At 41.7% G+C, this 16,371-nt stretch overlaps 1 protein-coding gene across 1 annotated transcript in view; it reads left to right on the top strand.

Annotated features, from left to right (window-relative positions):
- Positions 1 to 16,371, top strand: part of LOC121641689 (E3 SUMO-protein ligase ZBED1-like) — a 631,274-nt gene that overhangs the window by 295,687 nt on the left and 319,216 nt on the right. The window lies entirely within an intron of this gene.

The following is a 16,371-nucleotide window of genomic DNA, read 5'->3' as shown; positions in this document are numbered from 1 at the left end:
GCTTAGACCTGACCCACTGCAGCAACACCAGATCATAGACTGCCCCCACAGGCTTGTACAGCAGCACTAGACATGATGCTGCTTCCCTTCATCCTCCTCTCTTCTTACCCTGATGCTCCATCACTCTGGACCAAGGTAGATCTGGACTCATCAGACCACATGACCTTCTTCCATGGCTCCAGAGTCCAGTCTTTATGCTCCCTAGCAACCTGAAGCCTTTTTCTCCAATTATCCTCACTGATTAGTGGTTTTCTTCTGACTACACAGCTGTTCAGTCCCTTGAGTTTCTTCACATTGTTCATGTGGAAAAGTTCTAACTTTCACTACTAAACATGGTCCTGAGTTCTACTGCTGTTTGTCTTCCATCTGGTTCCACCAAACCTTTTACTGATCACTGATCACCATCATTCAGGATGTTTTTCTGACCACATTTCTTCCTGGAAGATGATGGTTTCCTACCATCCTTCCAGTTATAATAGTGCTTTGGACAGTTCTGAACCCAGTTCTAATAGTTTCTGCTTTTCCTTCTCTGCTTGATGCCAACGATCTGACCCTTCTGAAACAGAAATACAGGAAAAAATAAATAAAAATAGAATAAACCTGAGTATACCCTGCCTCTCATATGCTAATTGCTGGAATATAGAGTCCAGCCACCCGTGATCCTGAAATGGACTAAACATAATAGAAAATTAATGAGTTGACATACAATATATGTCAGACAGATACAATAGATGTGTTGTTTTGATAGAATTTCCAGTAATCAAACATAGCAACAAACATCTCAATGCAAACATCAGCATGCCTTGTTGATATCTCCACATGGATGAAGGATCACCACTTTAACCTAAATCTGTCCAAGACCGAGCTTATTGTCTGTCCAGCCAATCCTTCCTTACAGCCACAGATAAGCGTGCAGCTTGACTCCATCACGCTTGTGCCTACGTCTTCTACCAGGAATCTTGGTGTCATGGTAGACAACCAGCTGACCTTTAAGGACCACGTCGCCTCGGTTGCTCGATCTTGCCGATTTGCTCTCTACAACATCAGGAGGATCAGACACTACCTGACTGAACACACGGTCCAGCTCCTGGTCCAGGCTCTGGTCATTTCACACATTGACTACTGCAACTCCTTACTGGCTGGCCTGCCTGCATGCTCAGTTAAACCTCTGCAGATGATCCAGAACGCAGCAGCACGTCTGGTCTTCAACCAGCCCAAAAGAGCTCATGTCACTCCGCTGCTAATCGCTCTCCACTGGCTTCCAGTTGCAGCGCATCAGATTCAAAGCTCTGCTTCTGGCTTACAAAACAATAACCCAAACGGCTCCGGTCTACCTCCACTCCTCAATCCAGAGCTACATCCTCCCTATTATGAAAAATTACACAGAATTGGAGCCCCTGCAACATAGTGTAAGAAAAGACCCCTCCAACCATACCCGCTGCACCAGGATGTCACTAGCTACTGGATCTTCCATGTTCACTGTGGTCTGGATCTGAAGCTTCACCACAGTTTGCTTTGATTTCAGGACTGCAAAGCAAATATATATATATATATATATATATAACAGTCATAAATGAACTTTTTAGGATTAAATATAACAATTTAAAAAATATAAATATATATAATAATTTGCAGATGCATTAATAACAGTAAAATGTTCTGGGTTACCATAGCAACTTTTAACTTTAATCTTGTGGATGTGGTGTCATTTCATTTAGTTTCAGCTCACCTTTGGTTCCATCTTCATTACTGCTTCCTGCTCCTTCAGGGATGATAATTTCTGCAGCACCCAAACGACAGAATCTGTTGAACTCATGGTTTCATAGAATCACACAACTTTCAACATAATCAGGAGCTGGTACGGATGCTGAGGGCACATTGCTCCAGGAACCAACACGACTGGTCGCGATTCCTGCCACGGGCTGAACACGCCCAGAATTCCCTCAGGTACGCCTCGACGGGCCTGACGCCATTTCAGTGTGTTCTGGGGCATCAACCTCCACTGATTCCCTGGATTCCTGACCAGGGGGGAGTACCGGCCGTGGATGCCTGGTTTCGCTGAGTGGAACGGGTGGGGCAGGACACGCATGTCCAACTCAACAGGGCCATCCGGCACCAGAAGATCCAAGCCGACCGCCATCGCTCCATCCAGGTGATCGGGTCTGGCTGTCGACCCGATCACAGCAGGGTACACGTTGAGTGTGTAGTAGTTCTTTTGTTCATGCTTAGTTAATCCATGATGTCATCTACCTGCTCACAAGGTTTTTGTTTAACATTTAGAGTCTTTTTATTCAAACATCTCCAAATGTACTATTCAAATGCAAAGGACCACACAAAGTAAACTTTACTTCAATCATGTTAAAGATGGTCAAAAGGATGTTTTTTCTGTGTTAATATGGTCTCCCTCCTTCTTAGAACAGGTTAGATTGAAAATTTAAATTACAGTTGTTTTAAACACATCTCTAACAGTTTTTGGTTTATTTGGATAATATATACATATTTTTGGTTAGAGTTTGATTGCAAACATTTCTGTTTCTGTTTGTCACTTTCACTCAATAAAATGTGGATAACGGTACAGAAGTGAAGTTCCTACTAATAGAAAAAAAGGAAAGTTATCACCTTCTTTGCTTGTGATTTGGGTCATTGCCTCTTGTAAATCTGTGAACCTGAGTCCTAAAAAAACCTGAGGGATTAGTTGCTAATTTAAAACAATTTGCATCTTTCTAAGAAGCACATATTATTCATTCAAATAACATCACCACATAAGGTCGACCTTTATTCTGATTTATGGGTGATAAAAAAAACACTCCTGGTTTTAGCGCATGAAGAGGCACTTCATTCACAATTAAATAAATAAATAATGAAATTGTTGCTGAAATGACAAAAGTGGAACGACTTTTGTGGGATACATTAGTTGTATAGCTGCAATGTTAAAAACTGCTTTCTGATATCGTGTCTATCGGGCTGTAGCCTCAATATGACTTGAGACCTTATGCTGCCCTGACATTGAAAAGTAAAGAATGAAAGTTATAATAGAATAGAAATAGAAAATGTACAACAACAACATATCAGCTAAACAACATTACTATACTGTACCTATGGTGTTTTGTTGTTTCTGGATCTACCACTTCTATTCTTTTTAGCCTGAAGCTCATACGAGATTATGACATTGTCATGATCTTAGGGTTTTGATTTAAGGTTTTTAGTCTTGTCATGTTTAGTTTTGGTTTCCTGTCTTATTTTGTAGCTTAATTCCTCTTGTGTATTGTGTTTTGTTTTGCTTCCTGTTCTTTAGCTCACCTGGATTGATTTTCTCATTCACTTCACCTCTTTCTTATTATTCCCTCAGTGTATTTATACCCCTTTGGTTTTCAGTTTCCTTTGTCAGATCCTTGTGGTATTTCCCTGTCGTGTGGTTCCTGAGTTTCTTGGCTCTTAAATTAAAACCTTTGGGCTTTTGGGTCCTAGACGCCACTGCATCGTGACGGACATGCTTCTTGATGATAAATGCCCAAAATGTATCACTGATTGTACAATGATCAGCGTTCCACTCTCATACGTTACATGAGAAAAGACTTTTAACACAACGTAAAACCTTTTGTTTGGTCTGCTTTTAAATACTACTCTATGAATAAATTATTCATGTGAAAAACTGAAAAAAATCACCAACTTCATCTTACTGAAAACTGCTGTTGTGTGGTTTGTAGAAGATCTGGTACATAATTTGAAAAAAGGATATTTAAACTTATTATAGCCTTACATTGTGAAAACTAAGGAATTTTAGAGAAGATTTCCTCTAATCATTTCCTTTTTTTTCATTTATCATTCCCGACTAAAAGAGAACACTCCACCTTATTCCAGCAACGAGGTCCTCTCCCTTAGAGACAGGGTGAGAAGTAAGGTCATGTGGTTTGGACATGTGGTCAGGATGCCTCCTGGACCTCTCTTTGGTGAGGTATTCCGGGCATGTCCCAAAGGGAGGAGACCCTGGGAAAGACCCAAGATATGGTGGAGAGATTACATCTCTCGGTTGGCTTGAGAACGCCTTGGGATCCACCCGGATGAGCTGGCAAACGTGGCCGGGGCAGGGCTTCTCTGCTTAGCCAAATGCCCCTGCAAACCGACCCCGGATAAGCAGCAAGAAAATGGATGGATGGATCTCTGTTTTTCTTTTTTTAGTATGTGCAGGTGTTTTCATCTTTACATGAGATAAAATTTACTGTAATGAACTGTATTTAACCAACATGTTGCACAAGCTTTTATTAAAAAGATGTTAAATGTGGAAAACGCTGTCATTTTGCATGGCTGACTAATTGTCTAAGACCTGGTACACACATAACCATTGTTTTAATCTTATGAGATTTTTTATCTGGTTGAGACCTCACACGTGAAGATAAAAAAAAAGGTAAAAAAGGTTAAAATCCCTTCACAAGGGATTTTGGGAGCTCCGTAGACTAGAAGCGGGCCTGAAGGTCTCATTAGGAGATCTGGGGCAGGTTAAAATCCCTTCACAAGGGTGTGAGTGGGTCTCTCGCTGGAAAGCAGTGAGATAGGGCGGACGGATTAGCCGTTATTCCGTATTCTACAGAGACGTCTGTAGTCTAAGGTGTGGGAATATTCCTCCCCGTGCTTAAGTGTAAACATGGGTAATGTAAGCTCCAAAACACCGGTGACGCCCCGCGGTGAACTCTTTGAGTTCATGGAACGTAAGTATGGGAAGGTGTGTGTGGAAATGTGTGCGGAGTAGATCCAAAATGGTATTTTTCCAGCCGAAGGCTCTTTGAGCCCGGCAGCATTAAAAATAACTAAAGAAGGTTTAGATAGGATGAGGGACAAATTAAAAGCACAGAAACGGGTGAAGGTCTCAGATTGGGACCGCTTAGAAAACATCAGGCGGCTTTAACAAATTGGCTCGCAGAATGTGAGCGCCGGCAGAGAAAACAGAACGCCAGAGTTCTTCCAAAACTTACTGAACCTCCACAGACTGACCTGCACCGACCTGACAACAGCCATGATAAGCGAATGACAACCTCTGTTGCTGTGTCTCACTTTTCTCAGCTGAAAACTAACTCATTGTATCCTCTCTACCTGCATGTCCACCATCGGGCCCGAGCGGCCCGAGCACCTCATTCCTGTGCCCAGACCTGATGATGCTGGGAGCGTCTCCGGATCCAGACTTGGATTGCCTACCCCCAGTCCCGCCACCTGCCCAAGGCCGAACCACAGCCCGATCCGCAGACCACAGAGGAAAAGAAAAAGTCCAAAGCCCCTCACAAAAGCAGCAGAACCTCCATTGTGACCCTGAGGAAAGATGGCCTGAACTCTGATTCCACCACTCACTCAGTGGCTGGTCCGACTGGGACCCATTCTGGTCTTCCGAACATGGACGGAGACCGAGGTCGCTGAAGATCGCGACCCAGTTGCCCCTTTGACCTCTGGGCCAAAGTTTGCTGATGAGTTTCCTCTTTTCTGCTGCTGGAGCTGCTGAGGGGGGACAAAGAGCTGCACCTGCCTGCTATGACAATGTATTCAGCTCTGTCTGGTCCAAACCCAAACGGGGCCAGGCGGCGTGACTTCCCACGTGGACGTGGGCGTGGTTCTCGAGGACGTGGCTGCCATCATGACCCATGTCATATCTGCGGACAGCTGGGACACTGGAAGGCTGAGTGTCCGCGTCGCCTGCAAAATGGGGGCCGGCAACGTGCCCCTTCAGATTGACTGGTGGGGGTATGGCAGCCAATGATGGATCACGGGGGACGCTCCACATCTCTGGGTGACGTAACTTACACACACAAAGTTTTGACCCAGTAAATGAAAGCTCTTCTCTCCTTTTCCTCCTGCGCTGCTGCAAGCACACAGACACCCAATGTAAAACAAACTACAGATAACACAACACACACACCCAGCTCCCACACACACACACCACACACACCCGCTGAAGGTCACAACACTGATGAACACGTGCAGTTTTTCCCTCGCTCTGTTGCAATGAAGAGACGCTTGCTGTTTCCTCTGACTTTGACTAAATTAACCATGCTTATCTCTGTGCTCGAAAGCAGATGCATACCGACGAAGACTGGGACGTATAGCAGCGAAAATACGCATTTAACGGCTGAGGCCTACAAGATTTTCCCAAACCTACAAGTCGAGGTGTCGGGTAAGACCGTTGAATTCATGGTAGACTCTGGTGCAACTAGATCAGTTGAGGGTTTCTGGGTTTCCTGTGCCACTTAAGATGTCTGGTAATTTTGTGCATTCAATCTCTGCATCTGGGACCACCGTGAAAGAAATGGTTGACCGCACCCCTTGGGTGTAATTTACTCTTGGGGTGTAAATTTAGACATTATTTCTGCTGTCTGAAGTTGGTCCGGTCAACCTTTTTGGGTCGAGATTTGATGTGTCGGTTAAACATTTGTCTCACATCTTCTCCTGATGGAGTGAAAGTTATGGCCAACCCTGACTCCGTCATCACAGCATGGACACACCCCCTGGGAAATCCTGTGTGCTATTGTTGGGAGTTCCCGAGCCAAATTTTTTCTGCAGCAGCTGACTGAGGTAAAAATCTTTCCCCCTCTGTCTCCAGCCCTGCTCAGAACTGTGTGTGCATTGCTAACATCTCACGGGAACCCGATGAGAGATTTGAAACACAATGGTTTAATCATTCTCCAGAAACTTTAAAGGTGTCATCTGTAAAGTGGAATGAGCACGTGGCTGCAGCTGTGCTCAGTCTGACAGAAGAACAGAAGGGATGCTTCCTGCTTCCTCATTCCATCCCGCATGCTCCTCCCTACAGCTATGTGAGTGAAACAGGGGTAATGCATGTATGTGAGCCGGCTGGTGTAAATGTGTGTGACTCTGAGTCTGTGTGGCTGCAGGGTGATGGATGTGACTGATGACGTCAGCGTGTTGTTGAGTGTGTGTGAGAAGGCCGAAGACTGGAGTTCTATCCCTCTTGAACCTGCAGTGATGTTTTTCTTCTGCTGCGAATCCAGCTTGAAGGACACCCCCCTTTTACCCCGTCTAACCGCTGACCCAGGATCTGATAAGATGGTTTCTCTCTCAGTCCTACAGCTGAAGCAGTGAGAGTGAGTAAAACCTTTTTCTGCCAGAGGTGTAAAGGCCCCAAATACCGAACAGCAGTTTCCTGCTTGGTTCTGTGTGGTGATGCGAACTGCAACTTCCCTGATTTCCTGTCAACTTTAAGTGTGTGCGTAATTCGCACCAAAACTGCTTGTGTGTCTCTGGGTCCCGATTATTTTATTTTTGCTCACAGTTGGGTTAAGTTAAGGTTTTGAACATCTTGGTACCTATAATTTATAATAAACCAGAAACAGCTTCCATTTTGCTCTTAAAAAGGCTGCATAATAACTTTGAGCCGTGGTCTCAGGTGTGAACCATAACATGCTGCATTTAGGGGTTATTAGCAGCCACATCCACATATACTGGAATCATTTTCTTTGGTATTGCTCTATCATTCTATTGCTAAGTTAAAATGGATAACATGGCTCTTTGAGATCATAGTCTCAAACATCTATAAAAAAAAATTGAAAATACGTGCTATTTTTACTTTAAAGAATAAACACTGAAGGCCTGATCTATGTTTCAACCAAGCAAACTAAAGATCTGAAATCTGTCTAAAAACAAATAAATGAATCCCGGGCATTTTGAGAAAATGTTGATTAATAAATGGGAATAAAAAAAAAAAAAATTTTAAAGTAAAGTTAAGGAGCTCCTCTTTTAACGGTCACCAAATAACCAGATGGAAATTAGTTAAAGTAAAAGAAGGGAAAGTTTAAAACTAGCTCCACAAACCTACGTTAATATGGATAAAATAGTTTTTTTTTGGGTTGTTGTTGCTATTTGAAATAACATGGGAAGGTGCTCTGTAAGAATTAATACAGAGATGTACCTGGAGAAAATACAAACTATTTCATAATAATCTGATATCCATGGATGTTTTAAACTGATTCTCTTGGGAAATAAAATAAAGAAATTGTAAAAGAACAAAAGCAAAAAGCTGCTCGAGCAAAAACTTGGCTGATGATGGACACATAATTAAAAGCAATTTAACTTGATTTAATGTCCTTATCATCTCGGAGTTTAATAAATTGATTAAGAGAACTCCAGCAGACTTCATGTCTTTCCAAAACTATGTGATATTGGCCTTCAGGATCCAGTCGTATAGTCTGGTCATTTCATAATAACTTGTTTTTTCTAGATTACAGGAACAAGCAGATGTTGTAATGAAAAATATCTGATGTGTTTATGTTGGTTATGTGCATGTATGACACTGTCCTGTGGTTTGAGGGAATGTTGATGTGTTTTAGAAAGTTTGTTTTGTCCACATCTTTCTCTCCTAATGCTGGTTGCTATGGCGACGCAGTCACCGTTCTAAAAACCGGAGGGTAAGCTGGTTTTGGACGTGTCTCGGGTTGCTGAGCTTAGCAGGCACCGTTACTCCTGTCTGTCTCACTCCGCCGTCTCTCGCTTGATGTCTCCCTTCTTCTCCTCCTCGCTCCCTCTCTCCTCTGCTCTCTGTTCCCCTCCCTTCACATCCTCTGCTTTGCATGCTGACGGCTCTCTACCTCCTCCTGACCTGCAGGAGGATGTGTAACCGGACAAGGTTGAACCTCAGTCCATTTCAGGTTCTCTCTAGCAGGCCTCCTGGTCTTGGAACTGAGCCGGCCCAACCTGGAATCGTCATTGGTGAGGATTTAGTGTTGATTTATTGTGAAACCATTTCCTTGTGCTTTCTGAGGCTTCACAGGATCAGCAGCTCTCCCACAACCAGCTGAAATGGGTTTCACACCCTGAGGCAGAATGGCTGGATTGTAGTTTGTTCGTGACGTGTTTCCACGTCCTGCTGAAACCGTGTGCCATTCAATCCGTCCCGGAGACTGGGTCCTGACTAAAAACCTCAAAAGGATGCACTGTGGGTCCCAGCGGTTCTGGGGACCCCTTCCAGGCTGGTGCCCATTCCATCGGAGTCCAGGGACACATCCGGTGCCCCCCCCAAGGGTGCAGCTGTATCGCCTGGCCCTTAGCCTGAGAAGAAGCCTAGCAACTGGACGTCGTGGCCCCGGACAGAGCGGGTGAGCCTAGCAACACAACTGGATTTTCCTGGCTCCTTCTGACCTGAGCCCACCACTGATCTGCCTGTTTGCTGCTTGCACACCTTTTTCCTGCCTAAAGGTGTGCAGTTCATTTCCCCTGTGGGAAAAAGGAATGGAGCCCTGGATGCGTCAACACCGTCTCCCACCTGCACATTTGGTGGTGTTTCAGTGCAGAGGGTGGTGTCTGCCTCTGTTTGTTTTAGCAGCACTGTTTTTGCTACTGTACGTGCTGTCCGCCCTGACAGCAGGAGTTTCACCTGTTCCCGCCCTCACCTTCACCTGGTACGTTTTCAGTTCCTGAGTTACACAGACTGCGACGCCATGTCATCAATCATCATGACGAACATGACAACTTGTGGTATGCACTTGCTAAGCAGACCACAACCAAAGTGATTAATAGCACATGTTACGTGTGTTCTCTGATCCCTCATGCCACGCCGACTGGAGACTGGAGAGCAGCTGGTGCTATCCTTCCTGGCTGCCAGATCAGTGGGTAAATCTAACAGTACACATTTTCTCAATGCTTCTTTGCTTCTGAAGTTTTGTCCATGTATGCATGATTTTTCATTTCAGTCTATTAGGTTTCACAGAGACTTCTCCAGCAAGACTGATCACCTGATTTCTAAGTCTGTGACGCCTTCTAGTTCTGTACGCAGTGGCCGCCCCGTTGTGTTTTGAGATGCCTTGTTTTGATGTGTATATGCTTTTAGGTGTAAGCAGTACCTGTAATCACACCATCCTTGCTTCATGTGGGTTTTTTTTTTTTTTTTACTGCTGGATAGACCTCCCTGTAAGGATCCTAATTTTACGTTGTGTGCAGGAGAGAGTAATGTTAAGTTGTCCTGGTTTGTCCCTATTTAACTCTTCTATCTCCATCTTCTATCTCTTCTATCTCCATCTTCTATCTCTTCTATCTCCATCTCCTGAGGGTTATAGTTGTCCAACTAATGTGGGTTGGGTTTGCAGTTCAAAGTCCTTTTTGTATTTGCCTAGAAATTGGTGTGGTAGACGCTATCTATCTTATCTCATCCCTCACCTCCGTGTGTTGTCAGATCTTTCAGGGGTTCTCGCTCCTCCTCATATGACTACAAGGGCTCGTATCTCCATCACTAACTCAGTGCTTGGGGGTGTTTTTTCCACACTATGGTACAGTTAACAATGCTTTTCAAATGGACGCATTAGCTGTAGAGTTAGAAAGTCTCACTTTTCTAAACCTAAGGGGTTCGACGTGTTAGATTACATTAGATTAGATAAACTTTATTGATCCCACGGACGGGAAATTCACTTATTACGGCAGCATTTAAAAAGTGAAAGAGAAAAAGGAAAGAATAAATAGATAAACTTAAGAGTTCAATATAACACAATAAACATAAAAAAAAAACAATAACAGAATAAGGTGACGGTATAAATGACTGTGTAAACAGTGTAAACAGACTACAACATGACAGCCTGGTTCAGGTGTTACAGATTGTTGTAGAGTCTGACGGCAGTTGGGATGAAGGATCGGCGGAGCCTCTTTCTCACACCGTGGGTGTAACAGTCTGCTGCTGAAGGACCTGAGTTAAAGGCCCTCCGGGTCAGGGACCCTGCAGAATAGGATGGCTCTGGATTTTCTCTTAGCTGAAAGAGGGGGGACCTGCAAGGTTATAGGGGACGAGTGTTGTACATTCATTCCTGATATGTCTACTAATCTGTCTTCTGTTCATGTCACCTTAGAGATCTGTTATCTGGGATGGAGGCTCGTGATAGCTCTGGATTTTCTTCTGAATTATGGTCTTGGTTTCAGTCAGGTGGCTGGTGGCATATCTTGCTCGCAGTCTTAGGCCCTACTTTTGCTGTTCTGATTACCTGCTGGCTTGTGGGGACTTTCGTCCCCCGGTGCCTCAAGGTGATGATAACATCTGCATTTCCTGGTCATTCCCTCCAGATGTTTGTTAGTGCTCAGGGCGATTTTTCTAACACCCCGTTAGGTTTCCTGGTTTCTCCACCCGCTTAGCCTCCCCGGATCTGTTATGATGATACTGGTCTTCCGCTTGATTTTTCTAGTGATGATGAAGTTTAGATTGTGTGGATTGTTCTCTGTTTAGTCATCTTAGTTTGCTCTTCATCTCATTCATATGTATTCTGATGTGTTTTTTTTTGTTGTTTTTTGCTGGAAATCACATGTGTTGACTTGAGGTTGATTTTTTTTTCCCCATTCAGAGTTATGATGGAGTTTCTCGAATCCTCGTGATTTTCAACTTCTGATGTTTTGTCTGAATGTATATTGGGAAATGGGGAGTTGATTTGATTGTTGAATATAATAATTAATGTTTTTTTTTTTTTACTACAAATACATTACTTTTATCTTTTATGGGTTTTCTGTTTTTTTTGTTTCCTCTGTCTTCCCATTGTTTTTTTTGTTTCAATTGTTTGCTTTTTTTTCTTTGTTTTTATGTGTTCATTAGCGGTTTGATGACGCCGTAAGAGTTTTTGGTTCACTAGCTGATTGTAGGGTTCTCATTTTTATCCACTGTGCATCTCTGCCTCAATGGTTATCCTTGTTTGATGCATTTTTGATGTTTTTTCTTTTATGCTTTAATCTTATGAAATTTTCTTTTCTGGTGTGATCAATATGAAATGGGTTTCATTATGATCAAAAGAGGGGAATTGTTGTGGAAATTTCATATTATTCCCTTTTACTATATTATGTCTACTGATCCCTCTCAGAGTAAACAGCTTGTTTAAGTTCTTGGTAATGAAGTTTAATACTGAGTAGCCTGTTGCTATCATAAATGTGGATGCATTCTTTAGAACAGTTCGCTCTGACCTGTGTGACTTATCTGATACCAGCCAGGCGCCTCAGGATGACCCAGCCGGGGGTTGTTTACGTGCTCAATAAACTGAAAAAGCTCATTAGGTTTGCTGAAGTGTCTAATCCTGTGTGAGGAACAGACAATCTCTTTGTTTGTATTTCATGATGTGCTGTGACGTGATCATTCTGCTTAAAAGATGCTGCATGTGTGTTTCTTATCAGATTCTGTTCAGATCTCTGTGCTGTCAGACCTCTGAGCAGTCTCTCAGGAATTGCAATTCTATTCTTTCTATTCTTCCTATTCATTCTATTCTTTGTATTTTAATCCTGTGTTCAATAAACTTGTAATCATTTTTCACTTCAGCACCAGACTCCTCATTCCTTGACAGAGTAACTTTTTGCCTCAACAGACACATTGTTTTCGCTTCTTTTGCTATGTCTAGTTTTTTTTCCTTCTTTCTATTTTAGCTTGTTCTGTTTCTACTGTGTTTCTTTTATTCATTTAAGTTGGTTTAAATCCTCTAAGTTTAATCGATTTAATTCTGTTTAGCTGACAAGGTATTTTATGAATATTTTCATAGATCAAATAGAAAAATCAATACACTAAGTTAAAATAAGATTTAAAAAACATCAGTGTGCATGTCTGTAGAAGTAAAATACTTTATTTAAAAATAATGTGGTACTGTTTTGTAATAATTAATGCACCAAAGGGTTATATATATCTATGTTTTACTGTTTTTTTTGTTTTGAGTTTTATAAGATATAGACCTTTTTCTATTTGTATTTTTATTTTCTTCCTTTTATTTTTTCTGGTTTCAATATTTTTATTTTGTTTTTTTTATTTTATATTTAACTTTTTATTCATATATAAACAGATTGCTTTGTTTTGAGTTTTTTTTATTAAGTTATTTATTGGCCTAATAAGCTTATTAACTTATTCTCTATTTGTATTTTATATATTTGTATTATATATATATATATATATAATTTTAAAATATGTATCATTTTAACTTACATGTATAAATAAATGTGTAAACTTTTTGAGCTTCTTTTACTATTTATATTTTAGAATTTAATTAGGACCTGATGTTGACGAGGTGTGGCCCTGTTTTTAAATTTCTAATGAAAATGCCCAGGTTTTAAAACATCTAGCCATAATGACCGCAGTCCACATGATTAAGACACTTCCCTCAAGCGGGCAAGGAAAAACTCCCAAACTGTCCTTTTAACAGAAGGGCCTGGAAGAAACCTCGGGAAGGATCACACAAGAGGGAGCTCCCTTCCAGAGACATTAGAGTGTCTAGTGGGCTGCAAAACGAGAATATCTATATATTCTCTAAACTACACTGGGCATTTTTTTGTTTCTCTGGTCCTTTTCCTCTGAGGCCTGTCTTCCTTTGTGTTAGTTGAAGCCACGTTTTGAGCCTCTTTAGGAGAATCTAAACAAATAGACAGAAACAGCAAGTTATCAAAAGCATTAATCAATTTAAAACAAGATTCATCCCAATGAATGTGTGTTTCTGAATGTAGGCATCTATATATTCTCTAAGCTACACTGGGCATTTTTTTGTGTGTGAGTGTGTGTTACCACCTGTGCAGGTTGTAAACCTGCAATACTGATACCATCTTCTACATCCTCTTCATGAAGTTCTGGTCCTTTCAGCCCTCCACACTGGGCGCAGCTGCTTCCTGTCCTAGCCCGATTTTTTCTTCTTTCTCTTCCAACAGCTGCCTGAGCTGAAAAACAAAAGTTAGGATTCCATCAGTAACGTTTTTTCTTATACAAGCATTTTAAATAACTAACCCTTACCTGCTTCCACGTGGAGCATCTGTCAAATCATCCAACGTTCTCTTCCTCCGAGGTTTAACTGTAACCTCAGATGATGCAGCTTCACATCGATCCCGTTGGGACACACCAAGAAAGCCAATCTTTCTTCTCTTCCTTTCCGGAGAGCCATGGCCTGAGCTAGTAGACAAATTACAAGTTGTTAGTATTGCATCAGTAACATTTCTGCCTGTACAAGCATGTGAAAAAACTTCCACCGACCTGCTTTCAAACTGTGGAACTGTAAAAGTTCCCAATGTTCTCGTCCTCCGAGGTTCCCTCTCCACAGTTACGCTCTGCCAGTGAAAGACGCCTAGTGCTCCCACCACAAGGTGGCGCCAAATCAGTAGCTACACTCTTCTCCTCTGTTGTTCCCCGGTGGTGGAACCATCTACCAAACTCCGTCCGATCCGCAGAGTCTTTATCCACTTTTAAAAGCAAGCTAAAGACTCAGTTGTTTAAGGAGCATTTCCACACTTAGCTTAACTCTTTTACTCATCGGAATGAGTTAAAAAGATTTGTCCAGCTCTTTGGTTCAGCTCAGTACTGAAGAAGATGCGTGCACTTATGCTTAAGATGATGTTGTGTGATGAAATCATAAGGAAAAAAAAGAAAGTCCTCCTCTAGTGCTACATGACAGCACCTGCGTCCACCTGGACTCCCAGCAGTCTGAGTACCACTTAATGATGACGTCCCTTCTGGTTGGTTTCTGCTGGTGTTCTTACTCTCGTCTCGAAGTCGCTTTGGAGAAAAGCGTCTGACTGTAGAACAGAACAGAATGGAGTAGAAAACAGAAATTAAACATAAAAGCATATATACACAACATGAGTTAGAAAAGGATTTCTTGTTGGGTTAAAAGTTTGAATTTGTATGGTTGCCACCATACAAATGATGATTGTACCTAAAGTCAATGATCTATTTTCATTTATTCCCATTAAACCTTCCTCCATCTGGTTTGAGTCATTCGTTCGTTCTGACTCAAATTTCCAAAGGAGCCAAAAGGTTCGTCACACGTGGTGGTCCACAGGTTTGGGTCTGGAGGTTCTGGCTGCTCATTCAGTCTCGTCCCAAGACGCTGCTGGATTGGTGGTGTCAAGAGATGGTGAAATAGTGAAAAGGGTCTGCTGAGATGTGGCAAAAAATATCACTAGTGCAACTTTGATGAGCCAAAAATAAATAAATTAAATATTATGAAAAAGAAAAAAGAAACTTTGTAAACTGGTAATGAAGCGAAAAAGCCTGAATTAACCAGTTATCAAAAATCAGTACAAAAAGTGAGAATGCAAAAACTAAACTGGAGTTTAAGTAGATATAAAGAAACAAAGAACTGCTGTGGAAATTTCATATATTCACTTCAATATTGTGTTATACTGATCACTCTCAAGGTAAACAGATTGTTTAAGTTCTTGGTAACAGAGATTAATGCTGAGGAGCCTGTTGCTATCGTAAAAGTGGATGCATTCCTTAGAACAGTTCACACTGACCTGTGTGGCCAGATACCTTCAGGATGACCCAGCAGGGCATGTTTATGTGCTCAATAAATGCAAAAGCTCATTAGGTTTGCTGAAGTGTCTAATCCTGTGTGAGGAACAGTCTCTTTGTTTTTATCTTAGAAGATATATTATGTGCTGTGACGTGATCCTTCTGCTTAAAAGATGCTGCATGTGTGTTTCTTATCAAATTCTCTTCATATCTCTGTGCTGTCAGACCTCTGAACAGTCTCTCGAATTGCAATTCTATTCTTTGTATTTTAATTCTGTGTTCAATAAACTTGTAATCATTTTTCACTTCAGAACCAGACTCCTCATCCTTGACAGAGTAACTTTTTGCCTCCACAGAACAAAATGTAGTCTAGTACCAAAAGGCATGTGTAGGGCGGATCTTCTCTCCTCATGCATATTAAAGAATGCAGGTCTAATGTGGTCCATAGTGATGCGGCTTACATAACGGCAAAAACCGTAATTCTTCCGCCGCATCTTTCTTTCCATTTCTGAAGAGAATTCTTGCTCAAGAGTCGTCACACAGTAGGGTTTTGGAAGCATCTCGGTAGAACACTTTTTAGTTCTCATCTCTGAATCTGAATCGTTTGTCGTAAGTTTTTTTAAGTGTGAGGATGGTCCACACCCATAAGAAGGTGTTCAACCAATGGGCAGCCTCTGCAGTGCTGGGATCAGATGACCTAGGGGGCTGGTTCAGTGTTTCCTTTCTGATTTCCTTTGTAAAAGTATCAAACATTTGTTAATACATCTGTACGTTATCAAATGTTAGTCTTAAATGTCATTGTTAAAATACTGATATACATTCTAAAGAAACATTATCATCATTCAAACAAAGCAAATGTCATTAAAATGAACTATAAAGACTGGTGAGGAAAGTTTCAGATCATGAAGGAATCAAACTTGTCAACCTTGTACCATAACGATGATCTGCATATCTAAATACCAATAGCTTATCAACAGCATATGAAAATATTTAAAATATTGACAGAATCTTTGTTCTCTACTGTATCTTAGATAAAGAAAGTCTGTCCTCTTGTCTGTGTTCTTCTGCTGAAGTGCCAAACCTTTAAAAGTTTATTACCCGCAAGAATGTTAAGTTAAACAAGTCCTGGTGAGGGATCCCACCAGATGATCTCGTCT

This window comes from Melanotaenia boesemani, chromosome 6 (genome assembly GCF_017639745.1).
Source record: "Melanotaenia boesemani isolate fMelBoe1 chromosome 6, fMelBoe1.pri, whole genome shotgun sequence".
Taxonomy (NCBI): Eukaryota; Metazoa; Chordata; class Actinopteri; order Atheriniformes; family Melanotaeniidae; genus Melanotaenia; species Melanotaenia boesemani.
The sequence above is the reverse complement of the archived record's forward strand: the minus strand, read 5'-3'. Positions and strand labels throughout refer to the sequence as shown.